At 46.1% G+C, this 9,921-nt stretch overlaps 1 long non-coding RNA gene across 1 annotated transcript; it reads right to left on the reverse strand.

Annotated features, from left to right (window-relative positions):
- Window positions 1–2,851: 2,851 nt before the first annotated feature.
- LOC124699725 lies at window positions 2,852–4,436 on the reverse strand. Its single transcript, XR_007001496.1, has 3 exons — window positions 4,392–4,436; window positions 4,075–4,260; window positions 2,852–3,015 (listed from the first exon to the last, which is right to left on the reverse strand). It is a non-coding gene; the product is annotated as an uncharacterized LOC124699725 (long non-coding RNA).
- Window positions 4,437–9,921: the final 5,485 nt, after the last annotated feature.

Raw genomic sequence — 9,921 nt, forward strand, 5'->3', positions numbered from 1 at the left:
AATGTCACGAAATCTTCTTAATGGCACTTTTCTAGAGATACCATCTAAACTTTTCGCCGGCACTTTTAAGGGATGCCTACAATTACTTTTTCAGGCTTTTAATTATGGTGCCGCTGATTATTTTCTTAGGCATTTTTAAGGTTGCTATACTTCCTGCAAACATTCAAGCAACCTACAATCAAGCATACATCACACTCAAGAAGTCAAGCAATGTTTAAAACCAATATTTCCAAGCAATCTAGGTTTGAAACCAACATTTTGAAACATTCAAGGATTCACAATCCAGGCATCTAACTTACATGACCAACAGGGTTCATCTCCACATCATGAACAACATGGTTTGAAACCATTAGATAAAATACACAGACAGGGTTCATCTCCACATCATGAACAACATGGTTCATCTGCCGCCGAGGAAGAAAGTTGTCATGGAGTTTGGGCCCTGCCTCGCCGCGCGGCCATATGCCTCATCGCGCGGCCAGAGGAAGTTGCGCCAGCTGCGCCATGCATCCGACGCTGCAGCCAGGTTCCCGTCCCCGACGCCAAACCCTCTTCCTTGTCGAGCGAGGATGCCGCAGCACCGCTGAGCGCGCCCTCCGCCCACCCTCCTGCAGTTCACTTAAAATGTTCCAAGTCCTTCATCCTTTTGATAGTAAATATGAAGATAAAACACCCACAGGATAACTGTGCTTAGATCTGCCTCAATGGAGCGTGCAAGAAGTAAAAGAGCCTACAGAATGTATGTTCAGAATTAGAGCTAAGCTGAGTAGCTGAGAACACAATAAATCCAATTCATGTATGTTCAGAATTAAAGCTAAGCTGAGTAGCTGAGAACACAATAAATCCAATTCATGTTTGATTGTGTAACTGTAACATGTCCCTAAGCAGTAAGCAATACAATGATCACCTTTATCCTGTCAGGTTTGTTTACTTTTCCACAATATAAACCAAGTGCAGCCTCTAAGAATAGTTCGACATCGACAGATCCATGTACAATCTTATTCGACACAACAAAAGGTTAAATAAAAACTAATCAAAATATAAGCAGATCAGAGAGCAATGAACTAGTAAAAGATTCAAAGGAAAGTGTCATGTCATTGAATATGAAAAGAAATGCAAGTGAATAAGACTGGACATCGTTGACAAGCGAGGTTGAATGTTCTTTGTCAACTCGTTGATTAACTGTCCAAAGAATTTCAATTGCCAATCTTTTTGTAGGGGGTAGCATGAAAAGGGTGTGATATAAGCAAGCAAGTACTCCCTCTGTTCCCTATTAATTGACTCTGATTTAGTAAATAGTTGTAATAAATCAGAGTCAATTAATATGGAACGGAGGGAGTACAGAATAAGAGCTAATTCAACATTCTACATGGGAACACGAGAAAGTGATGAGCAGCAAACTTCTAAGAGTAAGTTTAGTGTTTGGAACCAGATACTGATATATATGGCACTTCCGCTGATGCCATCATAGTGGAGATACAGATGGACTTTACCCATTACCCACCTTCCTACAATCCAACGATCCGAAGATTTGATATTTGTCTGTTCCTTTCAAAATCTGCAACCGAACCATCACCGGCTTGTAAGAATGGTGCATCTGATGGAAGTACTCTCCGAACTGATAGATGTAAAGGAAAGGAAACACAAAACCCCCTTTGCCAATACTGCCAAATACTGCTGGCCAAGACCGACTGCATCAAGTTCAGATCAACTATAATAAGATTGGAACCAACACGATATGTTGGTACAGGCAGAATATGCTCGAAGCGGATCATAAGGACTCCAGCCTCGCATATATTTATCATGATAAAATTGGGACTCATGATAAAATTTACCATGAAGGAACCGAAACTAGTTAATTCAAGAATTTCGGACACAAGTGCAAACAATGAGTTTGGAGCAAAATAATGGGACTCATGAGTACTAGCAGCGAGGTGTGGAGGTTCTTACTCCGTAGGAGTAGTAGCAGAGATCCTCGGTGGCAGCTACGACCGATGCAAGTAGCACCACCGGCGAAGCGACTCGTCGGACCAGCGAGCGGCAGCATCAATGATTCACCCGCATGAAATTTAGATCAGCATCACGTGAAAATTTTCATAAGAGAGACAAGTAGCATCACAGAAAATGTAGCTACGCTTTGTACCACATCGAGTTACTTTGTACTTTTGGTAGCCAAATAAATTTCAGGCAAGTCAATAACCTCTGTAAAACTTTAGCAATCTTTCTTAGCCAACATGAACTTTTATTGGCTCCTTTGGACTACTAATTCCAATAGTTGTATCAACTTTCATATTAGTTTGACTATTGGAATAATATCATGTTTAGAGTTAACATTTAAACACTAGATGTTTTGGCAAATAGCATATTTGTTTTAGCTTGACATGAAATGAGAGGCATTGCGAAACAAAAGCCTAAAAAAGATGCATTTACAGAGTCACAACATTAACTTAGGTTTCTTCGTAGTTACATTATTGTGCCTCATGAGAAAAAGTTAAACGACCGCCATGTTAAAGGATTGGATACAACCGGAAGCATATTTGGGTGCCAAATTGCAAATTCGAATTATCCGACGGTAAATGTAGTTCTATATAGAATGAAGAAAGTGATCCCGAATCTTGAGAACACACTTCAGGATGGTTAATTCGTATTATACAATAAATAGAAGAAGTAAATGGAGCAAGCACATAAGAAGAATTCTTATTATACAATAAATAGAAGAACTAAATGGAGCAAGCACATACGGAGAATTCTTATTATACAATTACCTGAAGGTAGATGTACTTAGTTCAAGATTGCACAGAGAAGCTAGAAACAAAAATACTTCAGCTTGTACATTAACATCCTACTTCAGCTTGTACATTAACATCCAGTACAAGAAGAGGCCAATAATAGACCAAGACTCCATAGTTGAATCATTGGCACAGGCGAAAAAATAATTTCATCCAGTTCAGTTCTGTACCATTCAGTTCATTCTTTCTTTACACTATACTCCAGAAAGTATTCCAAACCTACAATCTACAAACAAAGTCATAAGTTGCAAGTAGAATCTACAATAAGATAATAACAAAGCAGAAGCAAAACGTCAAGCAGACTATTTGCCAATCATTTCACAGTAAGTACAATTAATTAGGTCACTCTATTATGTACTTTTCACAATCTTATCCAATGGAGCTTGCATTTTTTCCACGATCTTGTCCAAATGTCACAGTTACAATGCAAAATGTCGAGATTAGAAAGTAAATACGAATTTAACTGGAGTGTTCTGCTATAGCATCAATACCAACGAAACAAACAGAAGTATACTGTTTTCCCTAATGCATCTATGCCAAGTGCAGACTCGGGATCACGTGTTCTAGTAATAATTTATTTAGGGGTAACTATTACTTGTCTTCTCCAAATTATTGCAATCACAACTGCAAGAAACTTTAGCAGTCAGCATTTTGGTCGGTCACACAGAAAATGTAGAAAATAAAGGTACAAAATGTCCTTTGAAAGTAGAAAATGTACTCACTCCAATAGCTCTAGCAGCATTAAGGTGAAAATTGCAGTTATCATCTGAAACCGCGTTTGGTGTATGTCATTATTACTGAAACATGTATACTCAATAGCTTCTGCATAATAAGACACATACGTGTTCTGCAATATTGACTCCAACTATGTACATGACCCTCCTTGTTGCTAAATACACTCTTTTGCATCATTAATTCCTACGACCTCAATACAACTTGAATGGTTGAGGTAATGAAATTATCTAGCATCAGACAACTTACACATATGTATCCTGTGAGTTACAGGAATCAATTGTAAGGAGTGAACCTTTTAGACTAAACTGAATTACATATCCAAATGGCAAATAGTCAAGTAGTATTAGTGACATCACTAAAGCATATATTCAGCATGGCTTAGTTCAATGCAGGAATCAACATGTAATACAATACTTATGTTCTATGTGCTCAACAAATCATATCTTCAGCTAGCAATAACAACATTGAGATTACCATATAGAGTACCATGTACAAATTTGTAGCACTACTATCAATAATCAAGGAATTGTATACTCCTAGAATAGCTCACCTTGGTGCCTTGTCCTCTCAGCACAAATGTACCGTTGTTCCAGGTCCCCTGCTTGAGGTGGCTCGAACACCAGGACGCACGCCTCTGAAGCGTCATTGTGACTTATTCTCGTACACCTTGGCCTTACCGGCGAGGTACTTGACTATGTGTCTGGTCGTGGTGTTCATGCCAGGCTGAATAAGCTCACTGGCATAGGCAATATCACAAACACATAATCGACACCAATTATCCAGAAATCACAGTTGAAGTCAATTCCAAACACTTGGCAGTAGATGCTAGATTAAACATTGTGGATCCATGGGGAGAAGGCAACACACCTCAAACATCACGGCTTGTCGAAGATGTGACCACGCGGGCATTCTCGTGTCCGCCCGGGTGAGCAACATCAATCGAGAGGGCCACAACGAGCAGTTTCGCCGAGGCGCGAAGGTACTGCGGCGACCACATCCAAAGCTGCCAAGGCGCCGATCCGCGAGTTGGCGCAAGACCAAGACGACGGGGATCCCCAGCCCCAGCCCAGCCCCTTCACCCGGGACCGCCCCGGCCACCCCCGACCGGAAGACGACGGAGAGGTGGCGCAGAGGACGAGTGGGGCGGCGAGCATAACGCGATCGGCGAAGGACCCGCGGTGGTGGCGGGCATGCCGCGTCCCTTCCCTCCCGCGGTCGACTGAGGACATGGTGGTGGCGAACGGGGTTGGTGGTGGCTGTAGGGGAGAGGGAGCCGGGGATCCCGTGGGGGCGGACGAGGCGTCCCTATCTAGGCCGCCGCCGCCGCCAGCAGAGGTCGAGCTAGGGTTCCGGTTTCCCGTCGAATGGATTGGGGTGGTTATGCACTTTGCGGGACCGTAGTTTAATTAGGAGAATTTGGAGGGGTATACGAGGAAAACTTTCACTGCGCGTCTGGGCTTCGGAATTTAACGGCACTTTCAATGATGCCGCTGCGCACGAAACTTTAGCGGCATTTTGCCAGATCGCCTATAGAAACTGCACTATTAGCGGCACCAGGTAGAAACTGCTGCTGCCTATTAAAATTTAGCGGCACTTTGAAAAATCGCCTGTAATTACTGCACCATTAGTGGCACTATTTGCAAACTGCCGCGAAATAATCTAGTATTAGCGGCAGTTCCTAAAATGCCAGCACCAAAGTGCCGCTAATCTTGGGACGTGGGGTAGTGAGGTACGTGTCGCCGCTGATTCCCTTCTCCGGCCGACCGCCGTGCAGTCCACCATGCTGCTGCAAGCTTGCGCGTGTTCCCGACAATGTCGTTCTCCTACTAACAGCCACCGACTTTGTCAGCCTTGGTATCAACAGATAGCAGCTATGTTTTTACTGTTCCAGGTCAAGCGTTGAAACCCTGCTGCTGCCCCCACCGCTCCTGCAGCGGCTCGGCGTGGCTAACGGACGGCCGCTATCCGGCACGATGGATAGCAAGTTTTTTTCAAACGATCGATGGATAGCAAGTTGTGCCCCTCCAATTCGTCCTCGTCGATGCTGGTGAGTAGGACTGCGCCAGCGCCGTCCTAGGCGCCGCTGCCGGCCGGCGGCCACCATATTGGCGGTGAACTTGCGGCTCATCGTCATGAAATTCTCCTCGGAGGTTATTGAGCGATGGCTGGTGCTTGCGATGCCCCGGACGTTCATTGCCATAGACCCGGCACGCGTGTCGCGTGAACTGCGGCTGCGATGGAAGTGGTGTTAGAGGCTGGAATCGCGCACCTCGGTGATCTCCTCGTCAAGAACGTCGTGGAACGTGGCGCTGGATTTGGAATCACGCTGACCTCCACCACCTCCAACGAATTGATCTTATCAGTTTCCTGGGACACCGACGGCGCCCGTGACGCTGCATGCCGATGATTACCGCGCGCGACCAGTCTGCCATCATCGGAATCGTTCCGCCGTGTCCTTAAACTTGCTGCGGCCCAATGTACGACAGCCCGGCGCCACAAGGGAGGGATTGCGCGTGTTCCGCTTCTGGGCGGTTCCTCGATCGGCGCCTTATATCTAGTAAACGAATCGATCGCGGCCGTGGTTGGATCGGTTGATATCGTGCTTCTGCTCTGTATGAATCGTGTCTCTCTCGAATTGCCTTCACAAAGTCGTTTCTTGTGTGTCCTCGTTGAGGCCCACTTCAGGAATCGTGGGCGAGTTGTCATCCGGTTTTCTTCAGTTTTGGATACTTTACGAACAAAACAGAGCGACCGACCATACGAACCAAACGAAAAGTACCAAACGACGGGCGACGGACCATGGGAACAAACGGACCAAACCAGGGAAACGTTTCTCCCTTTATTATTAGGTATAGATATAGATATTAGGTATAGATATAGATTTTAAAAATCGTAGTTCAAAGTTTTTAGAAAAACTAAAATATACTAGCAAATTTGTCCGTGCGTTGCTACGGGTTGTTTTTTGGTTTAATATTGTAGTTGATGTCTAATAGATTTCAGGCTTCTGATTTTTCAAAACGTTGTGGTAGCTCGAATGTGTTGTTGTCGAGTCTGGAGGTGCCACCGACTTGGCTGGCCAGAGAAGGGCCTCATACTAATACACAACACAAGGAAGCTATATTGATCGATTTACTGGGTGTGAGCATAACCATGATAGCGATTTTGTAATCTGTGTAGCTACTCTTCCCGCACATGCCTCCCTGATAACCTTTGGATATTCATGGTAATCATCTCGTGGCACTCCGGTGATGATATTGATGGCTCTCTTCTCGTGATGATTTCCTAGAGCAAGAGAAGGAGTACCCATGCTTTCAGGTGGAAGGTGGTGGTCCTACATGGTAGCAGTGGTGGAAGTTAGTGTTGCTAGCCCGTAGTGTCTCAAAAGTTAGTCCTATATGTGCAGTCGCTCCGCGGCGAAATGAGGAGGGGAATTAGTCAAAGAAAATGAAATTAAATAATGGCTGAATTTTGTTCAACATGTATGGTGTAGTGTATTTTGCTAGACTGGATCAAGGTTCATGCTAAATGGTAAATATTATTACTACTATCCGTCTAAACATATGTGTCTTAACCTTTTTTAGATACAGGTGTATCTATAACTAAAATGCATCTATGTACATCCTTACACTCACTTTTTTGCCAAGGTGTCATGATGAATGACCGTGGTGCAGGAGAAAGTATTATATTATGATTAAATATTCATGATCTTTTCACTCGATTATGGCTAACAAATCACTTTTTTCTCATACACTCACCACGCATATGCCACAAAATGATGAGGCTCATACATAATAGAAGAGTTGCACGATTTTTTTTTCTGGCACCGCTCTAACACTGACACTGTGTGTCCAGTCCACGCGACCGTCGAAATGCTGGGACTACACAACTCGGCCTAGTCAACATCCACGGGAAAAACGCCCCTTTCTCTCCATACAGATTGGCAGAAAAATCACCTTTCTCTTAATACAAATCGGCCTCCTTTGTCCAAATTCTGTCCCCAATTCGACATTCTCTTCTTCAAATCCATGTCATCCCGTGACCCGTAATCGCTTCATAGGTCTTCATCGGCAGGAGTTCTTGGACGAGCGTAGACGCAGTTGTATGGTGTGACGGCAGGCATAGGCTTGGGCGGAGCAAAGGTGCGGTGTTGGGCAAGTTCCTAGGCAAAACCGAGCTTCGGAGCGGAGCCGATGAGTGTGCATCGTATCTCGCGCGCATCGTCGGACAGAGGGTGGTCGTAGATCACCATTGCAGCGTTAGGCTTCACTCATGCTTATATGGAGGACACAAGTGGTAGCGTGCTTGCATACCTTTGGTGCAGCAGCGGCGTGCTAGCATCCCTTTGGTGCAGCGGCTGCGGCAGTTGCTCTGCGCGAGGGCTCGTCGCGGATCTTATGGCGGACCATGCGGCCATGGAGGCGGTTAGCGGGGAACCTGGAATTGGATCGACGTCCAAGTCCAAAACTAAACTACCCAACTATAGTCCAAATATACTCGATCCAGTACACGTTCAGTCCAAATAAAAATGAATAACATCAAAATCCGTCCAATTCCGCACATAAGAAGTACAGGAAAAACCAAATCCAAATGGACTCCACCGTAAAGCAACCTAAATCAATTCCCCAAATTCGTCGTGCCACCGTTAATTCGACCATCGGCCGCAGCTGCGGTGAGGGCGCGAGGTCACGCCGGTCAGGGCGGAGCCCCAAGGCCCTTCTCCCGGAGCTCCAGCCCGTGGCGGACAAGTCAATGGGCGTCGAGGTCCTGGCGTGGCGCGGCGCGCACCAGTCTGCACCAGTCTGCCCCACTCTGCCGCCGCCGGCGCTTCCTAGCTCGTTCGCCATGGCAAGGTCGCTCACGGCTCACGCCGGCGCCCACCACGGCCGCCATCAACTCCTCAATCCCCTCCCTGTCTTGTACCCGAGGACACAGTCAACGAATTGCAGCCAAGGACCCGCACAAGCGCACGCAGCCACAGCGCTGATGGGATACGTCGATGGATGATCAACCTCAATCGCTAGCCAGCAAGTCCAATGAATCTTATCGTCTAAGCCCAACCTTATCCAGTATGTATTTGACGTTAGCCCAACAGGTGTCCAGGTCCAGTATTACTCAGTCCAACATGATCCAAGGTGTGGTAGGTCCAAAGTCCATCGGCCCCGATGGGAAGTTTTTTTTTTTTTTTTTTTTTTTTTTTTGGCATACGTTACTTGTATATATACGGTAAGGAAATACAAGCGAAAGCAGTACAAATACAAGTAAAAAGGAGAGGATACAGGCCAACCAGGTGGCACCACCTAGCTACAGAGAAGAAACCAGAGACCTCCAGGCCTCCATCTTCACCGCATCCGCCGTCGCCGCCCCGCATACGCCCGCCCACCGTCGCCGGAGAGAGAACAGCACACGGAGAACGATGGGAAGTTAGCCAGAGGGCGAACGAGAGGAAAAACGTTTCGCTGTTGACATAACTTGGCGGTGGCAGAACAATGTAATATTCCAAATCGTACAAGGGTAAACTCGGTAAAAAATAACTTACCACGGTTGCATTGCAATTTAATAGTAAAGATTTTGTAGGTAATCAATGATGTATACCAGAATTTTTGTCAAAAGAGACCACATGTCCCAATTCATTGACAAAAAGGACCACCTGCTGGGTGGCGGCAGGACCCCCAGCCGACACGTGATGCTTGCCGCCAGGGGCTGTGGCGGCAGGGCCCCGCCGCCGCACCAGGTGGCGGCACGTTAGCCGCCCTAAGTCGCCGTCCGGCCGCCGTTTGTGCTAGTGGGTCATGCCGCCCCTGCGTTCGGCGGCAGCACGACGTGGAGGCTGCCTCCACTCCATCCGGCGGCAGGGCCCGCCCTGCATGTAGCACGACACGCGCGGCATTCCCCGACCGACAAACAGCGCTGATTCCGAGGCCGACAAAGTGCGCTGATTTTTAGGTGGCTGCACTGATTGCGATGATTCCCGTATATGAAACTTTGCAATTCTTTTGTCAGTGGATGCACTGCAGTGTACAGAAATTAGACTGGGATTTGTAGACATATACAGCTGAATGACCACCGAAAGTGATGAATTTGCATGTTATACTGCTCGCCCGACCAAACTACATGCTGTAACAGTCAATTAATGGCGCTGGTTTCGATGATGTACTGTGAAAGATGCTTGATTCCACTACAAGAGATGGGGGATTTGTTGACGAAAACCCTGGTGACAAAAATGCATACCGTCATGGATGTGTCCTTACAGGTGACGAATTCATCTTTCGTCAAGCATTTAAGGTAATGCTTGACGGTATGATTTTTCGTCAACAAAAAATCGTCACCCATTACCCAAGCGGGAAGGGCTTCCATCGTGTCTGTTAATAGGTGACGAAATCAAAGATCGTGGTGACGA

The sequence above is a fragment of the Lolium rigidum genome, chromosome 3, assembly GCF_022539505.1.
Source record: "Lolium rigidum isolate FL_2022 chromosome 3, APGP_CSIRO_Lrig_0.1, whole genome shotgun sequence".
NCBI classification, from domain to species: Eukaryota; Viridiplantae; Streptophyta; class Magnoliopsida; order Poales; family Poaceae; genus Lolium; species Lolium rigidum.